Source organism: Empidonax traillii, unplaced genomic scaffold (genome assembly GCF_003031625.1).
Source record: "Empidonax traillii isolate 1590-97213 ecotype Southwest subspecies unplaced genomic scaffold, ASM303162v1 scaffold263:size1499331, whole genome shotgun sequence".
Classification (NCBI taxonomy): Eukaryota; Metazoa; Chordata; class Aves; order Passeriformes; family Tyrannidae; genus Empidonax; species Empidonax traillii.
In genome coordinates this window covers 1,420,493-1,432,505 of record NW_020955456.1, presented here as the reverse complement: position 1 = coordinate 1,432,505, position 12,013 = coordinate 1,420,493, and the positions used below count along the sequence as shown (strand labels likewise).

Here is a 12,013-nt window from a genome sequence, read left to right as displayed (position 1 = left end):
GAATAGAATGGGAAAACTTCCTGAGATGTGTTAGAGTCTCCCAAGGGACACAGTGCTATCCCAGCAGCAAGGTCCCCAGGGCAAACACGGGGATGAAAAGGGTGGGAGCAAGCTTGGCCGTGGGATCTGTGTCCCTGCCGTGGGGCAGTGTCTGGGTTTGCAGAGAGCCTGAGCCCTCAGTGTGGCACCAGTGCTGGGATGCAACGGCTGATGCTGCCGGTGTCTGTGTCGTGGCTGGGGCTGGAATCCAGCTGGAAGCTGGGTGGATCAATCCTTTATTAGCAAAATCTGCAGAGTTTCACTGGCTACACGTGGCATTTCATTTTGTCAACTGGCAGAAGTTCAAATGTCTTGTTTTTCCCTGTGCTAGCCATTCTGGGGGAGAAACAGCTCACCTGCTCCATGGCTTTTCATGGAACTGGTTATTGCTCCTGACTGGTGGTTCCTCAGGCCCAACCCTGCCTTTGCTTTTCTTTCCTGGTTGAGTAGATACAAAGGTGCTGAGCCCAGGGTGCCAGACCCTCTGGACATGGTGCTGCTCACAGCCAACCTATGGAGATCCACTCTGCATCCCTGAGTGTCAGTGACTGATTCTTGCCCCAGTCAGCAATTCCTGGTCCCTGGGACCTCACTTGTGGTTTCACAAAGGCACCGTGAGCACTGACCTCGGCCACCGTGCTCCTCCTGCCGGCAGTCCAGCTCCTTCCCTGCCCTCCCTCCCTCCCTCTTGGCCTCACTGAAGTGCAGCCAGAAATCAGAGGTGCACAGGGATGTGCATTATCCTTTTTCCAGATAAATCCATGGCAGTGCCACAGCTCACTGCTCCTAATTCCCTGAGGTCAACCACTCTGAGCTCTTTTGGTTGTGCTCCTTGCTATCTGCCAGGACAGCCCTCGAGGTGCTCTGAACATGGAGGTTAGGGCTGAGCATCCCTCTCTCCATCACCCAGCTGCTCCTGGACATCCTCGACTGCTCTCCCAGGCTGAGATCCCCCAGTCACCTCCCATCCCCGTTGCACCAGTATCTTTCCTTCTGCACTGGGCCAGCACCCGTTTCCTCCCTTGCCAGGCGACCACGCAACCTCCGTGAATGCCCTGGGGGCGAGAGCGCTGCCCACAAACCCATGCCGTCCTCCCATCCATCTGCCGCATCCCCTGGCCCATCATCTTCCCAAAACCCACCAGGACTTGGCCCTCCTCATGGCTGTACCGGCCAACAGCGCGGCCTGGCAGAACCGGCATCCCATGCCGAGGGCAGTGCCAGTGCCCGGAGCAGATGGCGGCAGCTGACCGGGCCCTTCCCTCGGCCGGTTTTCGGCCCAGAGCACGATGGGCTGGGTGGGCAGGCGGGCGGCGACACGGTAGCCAGCTCGGCTGGAGCGCCAGGGCAAGGCGCGTTAGCGGCAAAGCTCACGGCTATTTTTAACCTGGATGGATGAGAGCTCATTTCCTGGCTTGGATCTCGCGGCGCGGCGGCACGCGTGGCTTCCGCTGCCCGTGCCCGGTGGATGCGGGGATGTGGCTGTTTTGGGTCATCAGATGGCAACCCTGAGCCTGAAATGGTCTCTTTGAAGAGCAGCAGTGGGAAGGGAGTGGGCTGCTGGAAGAACAGAGCTGGTACTCCAGAGGGGTGACCAGTGCCATCCTGGGCTGGTGTGGCTTGAGTTTGGGGTGTCTCGCTGGGCTCTGGGGTGGATGCTACATCCATCAGCCTTTGGGTTTTCTCAGACTGTATTTCTGAGTCCCAGTTATTACACTGTGACCCACCATGGGGCTTCAAGCCTATTCCCCCCAGCACTCCACTTTCCTCCTGCTGCAAAACTCCCTGAGGTGAGTGCGGGAGATTCCCTTTGGAGCAAACCCCTGCCCTGGGGGATTCGTGAACAACCCCTGCACCTTTTGGGGTTCAGAAAACCCAGGCTGCTTGAAACCTCGCCCTCTCCAGCTGCTGAGTTTTCAGAGGGGCCGGAGGATGGTGGGCATGTCCCCTGGGGCCAGGCTGCTCACTGTGGGATGGGGTGGTGGCACCCAGTCCGAGCGGCCCTGTGCCATCAGGAGGATGGGTGACTTAGCACGTTTCCCCATCTCTGCTCCCCCCGCGCCTCCCCCTCGGCCTCTTCCTCCGGGAGGCCTGACACTAATGCAGCGGGAGCGGGGGATTTATGGACGGCAGCCCTCCAATCGGGCCATCCGTCTTGATTAAATTAGCCCTAATGGCTCTGTGCTGACTTGCTCATTGCCCTGCGCAGCCGCGCTGGAGGCGTCGGAAAAGGGGCTCGACGGAGACCCCACCAGGGTGCACCCCTCGTTTCATCCCCTTGCCCTCCTTCCCTCACTTCCACAGCACCTGAGAGAGAGGCCACAGCTGGCCTAGGGGAGGCTGGATCCTGCCTGGAACTGTTCCCCTGCTGGGAGCCCACCAGGGACACAGGGGTTCCCAGGGATGTGGTCCTGTGCCCACACTTCCCTCTGGCACTGCCCAACCCTGATGACAAAAAATGGGGAACCTCTCTACCGCCCAAGAGTAGAGGGAACCTGGGGCTTACTGGGATGGAAATCCCAGGCTATTTATTTGCATTTCCTGTGGCAAACTGAGGAGTGAGGGATAAGCCACCAGCACAGCCAGGTGGTGGGAACACCAGCCTCACCAGTTCTGGATGCCCAGCTTCATCCTGCCCTCCCAGCTGGCCCCAAGGGCTGCAACCCCCCAGGGTGCCCACGTGTTTCCCTGCATATTATCCCCCAAATCTCTCACTTGCTGGAAAAAAGCCCCAGTAGAGCACCCAGCTGGGGAGTAACCAGTGGGAGAGGGCTGGGACTGGGGACCCTGCAGCCACTCCCCTCACAGTGCCCCTGACCCGTGGCCAGTTGCCCACCCCAGCTCTTTGGCCGATTTTTTGGCTACTGGGTGCATTAATTGTATCTCTTGCTGGAGGGAGTGGAGGGAGCTTTGGGCTAGCACTGCTGGCTGGGGATCAGGGCAGGGAGGGATTTGGGAATCTTTCCATGATCATGGTGGCATGGCAGGAGAGGAGCCCTCAGAGAGGAGAATGCCAGGCTACAAGGAGCTGCATGACAGGCAGAAGGGAGCAGTGTTCTGTGGTCAGGTAGCCCCTGGGTGGTCTTATTCAAGACCACCATGCCCAATGTGTGAGCTGGTGTTGCCTCCAACCTGCAAACCCCAAATCCTTGCTGAGTATCCATCAGGGTTTGGACAGAACAAGGCCCTGCGGTGCTTTTCATCCCAGGATTTTGAAGTGTTGGTTAAAATTCAGTGTTTGTGAGGTTGGTGGAATGGGGTGAGATGGATAAACCAGTGCGGAGAGGGGTGCGGAGGCAGCACTGTGAGCATTGCCCTGAGACGCTCTGAATTCGGGGTGTTTGGGAGCAGTGAGGGGTCGATGCTCCCTTGGTGTGCCAGGGAGAGAACGGGAGCTGAGGACGAGGAGAGTCACTGCTCCAGGATGCTGCCGAAGGGGAGAGGGAGGAGTTACCGATCCCAAACTTGTGGTGGGAGACAAGGAAGAGTGAAGGGGAGGCTGGGAAGGAGTGGGAGGTGATGCAAAAGGGCAGGTGGGGAGGGAGCCTCTCCATGTGCTGGGGTCTGGGGGGCGTTATGGCTTTTCTGTGACCTGCCTGCTGCGCGACAGCCACTCTGAGCAGGGCCGAGCGTCGCTGTCGAGGCTGGAGGTCTCCTGGCGGTGAATTTTTTTTTTTTTGAACAAAGCCTGTGAATCCCCAAAAAAGGAACAGGCAGCAGCCCTGGGATCTCGCGGGTGACCGAGTGTGGAGGAAGTGTAGCAAAAATTACAGACGGTGGCTGGTTTGCATCTCCCTCTGGCTGGGAGCCAGCCGGGGTTGTGAGCCCACTGCAGCATCCTCTGCCTCCTGCTCCCCTCCACGGGGGGAAAGAGGCTGGGGGAGCAAGGTTTCACTTCGGCCCTCTCCAAAAAGGCCTCTCTGTTATAAGAACAGGGTGACCCGGAGACACCCAAACAGCTTAAAATAATGCTCACCACCAAGGAGTAAACTTGGATTCCGGTCAATCTTTTTTAAAAAAAAAATAAAATAAAAAAAAAATCCCCGCCTGCAATAAAAAGAAGTGGCTTCAGTACCCAGCCCTCCCTTGGCTCCTCTCCGCACACGCAGCCCCTGCCCCTTAAACCAGAAAGTGAAGCCTTCAGGGACGTGGTACCCGCCATCGATTTTTCGTGGAAGGTGCCCAGAAAGGACGGTGATGGACTGCGGGGCCGCTACCCCCCGACCGCAGCAGCCGGCGCGGGGGAGCTGAGATGGATCCATCGGGAAAGGGTTGTTGCTTCGCTCCGGCTGTGGCTGTCGGAGCCGGGGCCCAGCTAGAAAAAGCAAGCGGAAGCCATCAAGGTGGAGGAGAGGAAGCGAGGAAGAAGAAGAAGAAGAAGAAGAAGAAGAAGAAGGGCCGAAGGGCTGGGGCGAAGCAGCCATTAGGAAAGTGCTGATGCAGAGGTTCCCTCGTGTCTACGGGCAGAGTTGGAGGAGTTGCTGTTCACGGACAAAGGCAGCAGGAGGGAGTGGAGCTTTGTAGAAGCCGGAGCCTGTCTCACTGGGTGTCTGTGTTTCATTCCCTGTCAAAAGCCTGGGAGCTGGGGGAAAAAAGCAGGGAAGCGGCGAGGCTGCAGCGCTCGCTCAGGATCAGATAGCAAGGAAACCAATAGCGGCGAGAAAAAAAAAAAAAAAAAAAAAGAAAACCAACCCACATCAACCAACCAACCCACCCACCCTCCACGCTGAGGCTGGAACAGGCAGGTCCCTGCCAACTCCACAGCACGCAGCAAGCAGGGAAGAAGTCCACCCTCCCCGGGCAGGAGCGGAGTTGAGCCCGAAGGATATTTGATGACACTTTGGCAACGATGGGTCCCCCAGCATCTTCCAGAGCCCATTTGAGGGTGAAGGCTCTGAAAGCACAGAGGGAGTTTGAAGCTAAATTCACCTGAGTCTGGATCTCTTGGTCGCTGGGATTTATCTATTTTGCTTATTTTCTCCAGGGAGAAACCGAACCAAGAAAACAAGCGTGGGGTTTGATTATTTTTTTTTTTTAATCTCCCTCCCTTTTTTTTTTCCTTCTTTCTTTTGGAAGAAGATATATATATATTATTTTTTTTCCCCTGTGGTTGGAATGGAGGGGTTGGGTCTGTGCCTAAGAAGCAGCAGCCAAACATCGGTCCTGGGAGAAACCCGAGTGGATGTGGGGTCCCCTGCCAGCTAACTCTCCAGGACCCGCAGCCCCACGGCCGGGGGGGCTGGATGCAGTGAGAGGTAAGTGCCGGCTCCGGTGTCTGCCGCCAGAGAGCCGGGGCGACGGCTCCTCCGCTCCTCCAGCTCCGTCTTAATCCCAAGTCAGAGGCAAAAACAGCAGTCTCATAGTGAGTCAATCACTTCCACCTATTGCAGCCCTAATGGAGAAATAAGACGGGGAAGTTTCGCAGCGGCAGCTTCTCGGGGGAAGTTCCCCCTCACCCCTGTACCCGAAATGCCAGGCTGGGGGGGATGTATAGCCAGGCTGGCCGCCCTCATCGTGCCAGTGCCATGGGCCCCCCTCCCTGCCCAGCCAGCAGCGAGGGTTTGCTGCTGCCTTTTGGGGGAACGCTGGTTCCTCGCCGTGCTCCTGCTCCCCCCTCTGCTTCCCCCGGGCCAGCTCGCTTGCTCACCCAAAACTTTTGCACGCCGGTTGTTTTTTGGCAATGCCCACGCGGGGTTGTGCCCCTCTGCGCCCACACGTGTGGATCCACATGCGTGTGTGACACACGCTCGCCTGACCCTCTTACCCCCAACTCCTCAGACCCCACCGGAGCAGGGACACGCTCGGGGTGAGCCCAGGAGCTGTGGGGTTGGGGGGGGGGTGCTTCGAAGGCAAACTACGAAACGCAGGGGAAAAAAAGCAAAGCGAGCCGAGCGCGGCAGCGGCAGCAGCAGCATAATTGCATCACTGTAATAGTATCGGCGCTGAGCACGAGCCAGGCGAGTAAAATTGTCCAGAAAATGAGCTGTACTAAAGTGCCTCCAGTTTGCAGCACCTGCACGCCTTCGCTGGGTGCTCGAGGCCGTTCGTATTTTTAGAAGTCTCTCTTAATTATAGAGCGAAGAGTGTGAGAGGGAAAAATGGTGTGTATTTAGCAGCATTCGTTCCCGGACAGTTTTGCAGCGAATGTGAGCACAAAATCACCAAATAGGGGTGGTGTTTTTTTCTCCCCCACTGCTCTTGTGATTTTGAACCACCTGTTTTGCTGTGGTGTCAGCAAACGAGGGCTGGATTTTTTTCTTTCCTGTTCTTAGAAAGCGTGGCGACGACTTTGCCTGCAAAGAAGATGGGAAACAGTCCTGATGCCTTCCCTCTGCACCCCAAATCAACCCCAATTTCTGTGAGACCTCCCCATTCCCCATGCCAGGGGTGACACTGGTGGGGTCAGGGGATTTGCAAGGCCGTGCTGGGTCTCCTGCAGGCACCAAAGAGCTGGGGATGTTTCACAGCTCACCGTGAAAAAAAAAAAAAATATCCACAACAAACCCTGCAACAACTCGTTTTGCTTCTATAAATCTCCTTCCCCTCATCCCCTTCTCTGCAAAACTTTCCGGGGCCTTTTGTTTGGAACAGCAGGTGAAATTCCCTTTGTGTGAGCACAAAGCAATGAAGCCACCAGAAAATAATGAAAACAAGACCAAAAAAAATATTAAAAAAAAATTTAAAAAAATCCTTGCCTGCTCTTTTCAGGCCTGGAATAACAGTGAGCATTCCCGTCTGTGCCGGATAGGCTTAATAGAGCTCTGGCTTTGCTGGGGAAGGCACGGTAAAGGCCACTTGATTTCTTGCCTCTGATCCAAAACACACTTTGAAATCCTGTGTTGCCTCTGCTGCTCTTTAACCAAAAGAGTTGCTTCGCCTGTGAAGTCAAGGAGGGTTTTTTTCTGAGCTCTGGAATGACCCCTGGGGATACAGCAAGTCCCTCGGTAGCAGGTGGGGTGGGATGTCGATGTCCCCCCAGTGCCGTGGTGCTCCGTGATGCTTCTTGATGTTCCCAGTGGGGTTCCCCCTCTCCCTGTCGGCCGGGGCAGCTTCCCCGGCAGCGCAGTGGAAACCGTTCCCGCTGCGGATAAACTTCGCAGGAGCTGTTGGGGGAACTGCACGGCGAGCTCAGACCCGGCGTTTCCACCCCCTTTGTGTCAGGTTGTAGGGTGTGAATGTGCCCGAGAGACACGGCAACCTCACCCAACCTCTGTGCAGGTGGAAAGAGGCCAGGTTGGCAGTTTTTGGGGGGTGCTGTCTAGAAAGAGTGGGAGCGCTGTCACTGTGAGGGATTGCAGGAGGGACGGGTCCATCCCCTCTCCTGTCGCCGCTCGGGTGTGTGGCATTCGGAGCGGGCACCTTATGTAAGCAGCGATGGCAGCGCCGTGCCCCGACCGTGCCACCCTGCTCTGCCACTGCTGGACCCTGCCTGACCTCTGCCACCTCCCTTATTCCCCATTCTGGGGTTCCCCTCTGGGTGCAGGGGTTGTTGTATCCCTATGGGAAGGAGCATCATGCCCGCACTGTCCTGGGGGGACAGGGTGGTGAACGGCTCCAAGCGCAGGGGTTTGTCCGTGGTTTCTGTGGAGTTCACAATTTCATCCTTCCCGGCGCTGGCTCTGGGGTCCCCAGGCCTGGGGAGCTGGCATCAGGCTCAAGCCCCTCTTCTGCACCCCCTGGCTAAAGTCCAGCCTAATTCGGGTTCGGCAGTGCAGAGCAAGGGCTGGTTGTCACGGATGAGGAGGGAGAAATTGTCCTCCAAGTGTAGGGACACCGGTTGGCAAAGCACCTGTGTCCCTGTCCCAGATCATGAACCTGTCCCTCCATCCCTGCTGCGGGCCCCTGTGTGCCCCAGTGCTCACCCGTCCACCTGCTCTGCACACAGTGTGCCCGAAATGGAGGAAAGGAAACAAAAAAAAAATGAGCGTTAAGGGGCTTGGGAAAGGCCCTGCCCTCCTGAGAGCAGAGCACGGTGTGTGCCTCACTGCTCCGGCTCCACTCCAGCTTCTGAACAGAGGTGGGAGGGAGAAAGGTGGGAGTAGGATGGCAGGTGACTGGGGGTGACTGTAAGCCTGTCACCTTACTGGGCTATGCCCCTCTTCCATCATTCCTGGCTTGTTCCTAGCTTTTTCCCTGGTTCTATCTTGGTCCTTCAGTCCCAGTTCGATCCTGGATCCCAGCTCGACCCCAGTTCCCAGCTCACTCCCTCGTTCCCAGCTTGCAGCAAGGCAGGTCTGCCGGTGGGCGATGGATTTTTTACAAAGCTCTTTCAGATTCCCCCGTTGGACTTTTGAAGCATCTGGTATCACTATCTCAGCGTCATTATGAATTAATTAACATTAATTTCCTGTTCTGGTATCTCCCATCGCTGGGAGCCTTAAGCCTGGGCTTTTTCCCCCGTCACACACCCCCAAACAGAGATGGCCACGTCCAGACCATGCCTGGCAGAAAGCCAGAGAGAAGCCACGTGTTTGGGGGGCCGTGGGCTCCCCAGCCCTGTGCCCATCCCGCACCGTGGCAGGGGATGCTGCCAGGCTTCCCGTGGTCTGCCAGCCAGGATAGGGTTGGTCCTGGGAGAGCCTCTCTGCTGCCAGCACTGCCTGCCCACTTGCCGTGCCCCCAGCAAGGGGCACAGGTGTTTTGGGGATGGGTGATGCTGGTTGTGCCGTCCCTCACCTCCGTTTCCCTGCGGGGATGAAGTGCAGGTGATGCTGAGGCTGTCCCGCAGGGGAAGGATCTTCCCTCCGGCTCTGGGAAATCCTGATCCTGGCTCCCCAGCCTGTGCTAGAAGCACCGGGGATGTTCTCCTCTGGGATGCTGTCCCAGGGATGCTAATGCCAAGGATGCTGTTCCTGGGAATGCTGACCCCCAGGAGGTTGATCACAGGGATGCTGACCCGCTGGATATGTGAGGATGGGAATATAGACATGGCAGGACGGGATAAGACCGGGATCCTTCGCCCAGGCCATGTTCATCCTGCTCTCTGAGTCACTCCGAGGGAGGCACAGCCCAGGAGTGGCCACCTGGTTCCATCCCTGAGCTCCCCTGCACGGGTGAGCCCTGGTGAGTCCAGAAGGACTCAGAGGGATGTGGGCACAGCACCTTCTGCCTCTCAGCCCCATCCCACCCCTTTCCCTGCCCTCTTCCTACCCCAGAGCAGCACATCCCTCCTGCCCCCCCCACTGCTGCCCCCCTGCCACCACCGTGTGCCCCACAGCAGGGCCACAGCAACCCCCAGGGCCACCTCAAGCCTCGCTGAACCCTTTGCAGTGTTGGCCGAGTTGGTGGCGTTTCCCCCCGAGCCCCGTGAGCCCCGTGGCTGAGGTGGGGAGGGGGTGGCAGCCCCCGGGGGGGGCCGGGGGATAACCCCGGTGTCCTACATCCCCGGAGCCCGGCTCGGGCTTACATAACAGCCGTGCTGCAGTCTGCTCTGCTCAGCGCCAGTGCCACCGGCAGAGCTGCAGCGCGGAGCCCATCTCCCTGGATGTTTGCTTTTTGGGGAGAGGGGGGAGGGAGAGGGACACCTGCGGGGGTAGCCGAGCCTCAGGGAGCAGCCAGGACCCGGAGGGGGTGGTTAGCAAAGCTGACTGGGCACAAGGTGGGGGTGTCTGCCCCCAGACCCATCCGTCAGTGACCTTGGGAGCCAAAATCCCCCCTGTGTGGCAGCACCGTGTGGAAGGAGGGGCTGGGGAGGGGGAGAGCAGAGAGGGCCCTGCCGTGATCCGGAGCGAGGATCAGGTTAGAGACCCTGTTGAATCCTCTGCCAACCATGCTGCTGTCTCTGTCTCTGGGAGAGCACTGTGAGGATGGGGAAACTGAGGCAGGAGGCTGTGACATCCCATGGGGAACAGGTACCAGGGTCCCTCTGGATGGGGAGGAGATGGGAAATTACCAGCCCTTCAGATAACCCCAAGTGGGAGATGTTCTTGTCCAGCCCAAACTCTTTCCCCTGATCCGCTGTCCCCTCTTAGGCTTGGCACATGGGCACAGGGAGCAGCTGGAACTTGGGGCAGCATCCTGGCAGAGAGGTGTAGCTCTGCAGTGTGTATCATGGCACGAGACATGGGGGGACATCAGGCTGGCTGCAGGACCCTTCCTGCTCCCAGCTCGAGTTCCCAGGGAGCCGCAGGTGCTGGAGCAGGGAGCTGGGGGCAGAAACCTCACTGCCAGGTCGTGCTGAGGCCATGGTCTGACAGGGCACCTGTGTATCACTGTGCTGACCATGTGGCAGCACCCACTGGGAGCCTGAGGGTTGTGGGTGGGTTTGGGGTGCTGGTAGAGGCCTCAGGGCTCAGGGTGGTACTTACTGAAGGTCCCTCTCTAGTCAAAACGTCATCACAGTCCCACTCAGGCACAGCTCTGCCCTGGTTCTGCTCCAGCACAGCTCACTGAAGCAGGAGGAGGGTTTGTGTCCCCATGGTCAGCCCGTGTTGTGGGGACCTGGTGGGTCTCTGGCCCACCCTGAGGGTGCAGGGTCACCTGGTGCCACCAGCAGCTTGGCTGTGCCTCTGTGGTACCTCATGGCCAGTGCTGAGGTGGGAGCCACGCCATTGTGGGAAAACCTGATATGACCCTGGTACAAAAAATGCAGGGTCACCCATCAGTGAGAACCAGGACATCCTGCAGGGACCAAATCACCGAGACCCCCCTCGCTCTTCCCCCTTTGCCCCTCGGTCCCAGGCCCAGCTGGCATTTCTCCCAGGGCTTGGTGGGATGGAGCCCAGCCAATCCCCCCCCACCAGCATCCTGCCAAATCCACTGCCTTCCCTGAGCATCCTGACCAGCCCTGGAGCCCCCTGTGCTCGGCACAGGGACCCCGCACCCCGCAGCCAGGGGGAACCAAGGACAAGAGTGAGCTCATCCCTCCTGCCCAGGCTGGGAAAATCATGGCATTGTGCTCGCTGCAACAGGCTCAAAGGCCTTTGGTTCCCTTTTAGGACACGTCTGGAAAGGAGCCACTGAAACAAACGCCAGGAAAAATAACCCTTCAGTAGTGACCACTTTCTCTGTGGGTTTGGAGGGATCTGAATGTGGACCCCTCACCTCGGAAAGCCCTTTGGGGCTGTAGGGATAAAACTCACCCTTGGTATAGGCCCTTTGTTTCTGCTCAATCTGGACCCGTGGGATCATTTTAATATTTGGGAAAGGGGGGTGTTGGGTGCTGCTCTGGATTGTGCTGCCCTGGCAGAGTCCCCCATGGGTTGGACACCCGGCGTGGTGGGATCCTGCTCCCCAGCCAGGGTGGGATCTGGCAGCTGAGAACACCCTCCAACTCGTTACACACACGGGCCAGCTAATCTCCATCTGACAGCGAGTCATCCTTCCCACCGTGCTGAAGGCTGGAATGACAACGTGGTTAAAGGGGCTGATGAATTAAGTGCATCTTATAAATACATCAGATATTAAAATTCTCATATAATTACAGTGCAATGGATTATGTGTGGTGCTGAAGGGGAAGCGATTCAGCAGAGCAAAGGAATTACAGCGATAGAGGAGAGGCAGCGGAGCGTAGTTATACCCAGCTCGGCTCTGATGGGGGGGTAGAGCAGGGGCTGGTTTGGAGCTGCAGTGGGAGCGATGCTGAGCGGTACCGAAGCTCTGCTGGCATCCAGGGCATGTCTGGGATGCTGCAGGCATTAGGGAAAGTGAGTTGCACCTGCAGGGTCTGTGGAGGGGAGTGGGAGAGGGCTCTGCTCTGCTTCAGCCCTTGTTGTCTCAGGCAGGAAGGCACCCTGCTCCCGGGCTGGCTCCGGTCAGACAGATCCACGGGCTTTGGCCATCGCTGACTCCGGCAACCCACTGCTCCCAGTGCTCCTGTGTGTGACCCAACAGTCAGTCCTTGAGCAGATCAAAGACAGAACAACCTGATTCCCTTTTCCCTTTTCCCTTCCCCTTTCCTTTCCCTTCCCTTTTTCCCCCCTTCTTTTCCTTTTAATTCTCCGTTAGTTGTTTATTTCTTATTTTCCTTTACTCT

The 12,013-nt window shown here is 57.7% G+C and overlaps 1 protein-coding gene across 1 annotated transcript in view; it reads left to right on the top strand.

Annotated features, from left to right (window-relative positions):
- Window positions 1-4,195: 4,195 nt before the first annotated feature.
- Window positions 4,196-12,013, top strand: part of LOC114060187 (ATP-sensitive inward rectifier potassium channel 12) — a 30,326-nt gene continuing 22,508 nt past the window's right edge. Inside the window, exon 1 of the mRNA XM_027889499.1 lies at window positions 4,196-5,294. The gene's annotated coding sequence lies outside the window, so the exon portion shown is untranslated. The remainder of the gene's footprint in view (window positions 5,295-12,013) is intronic.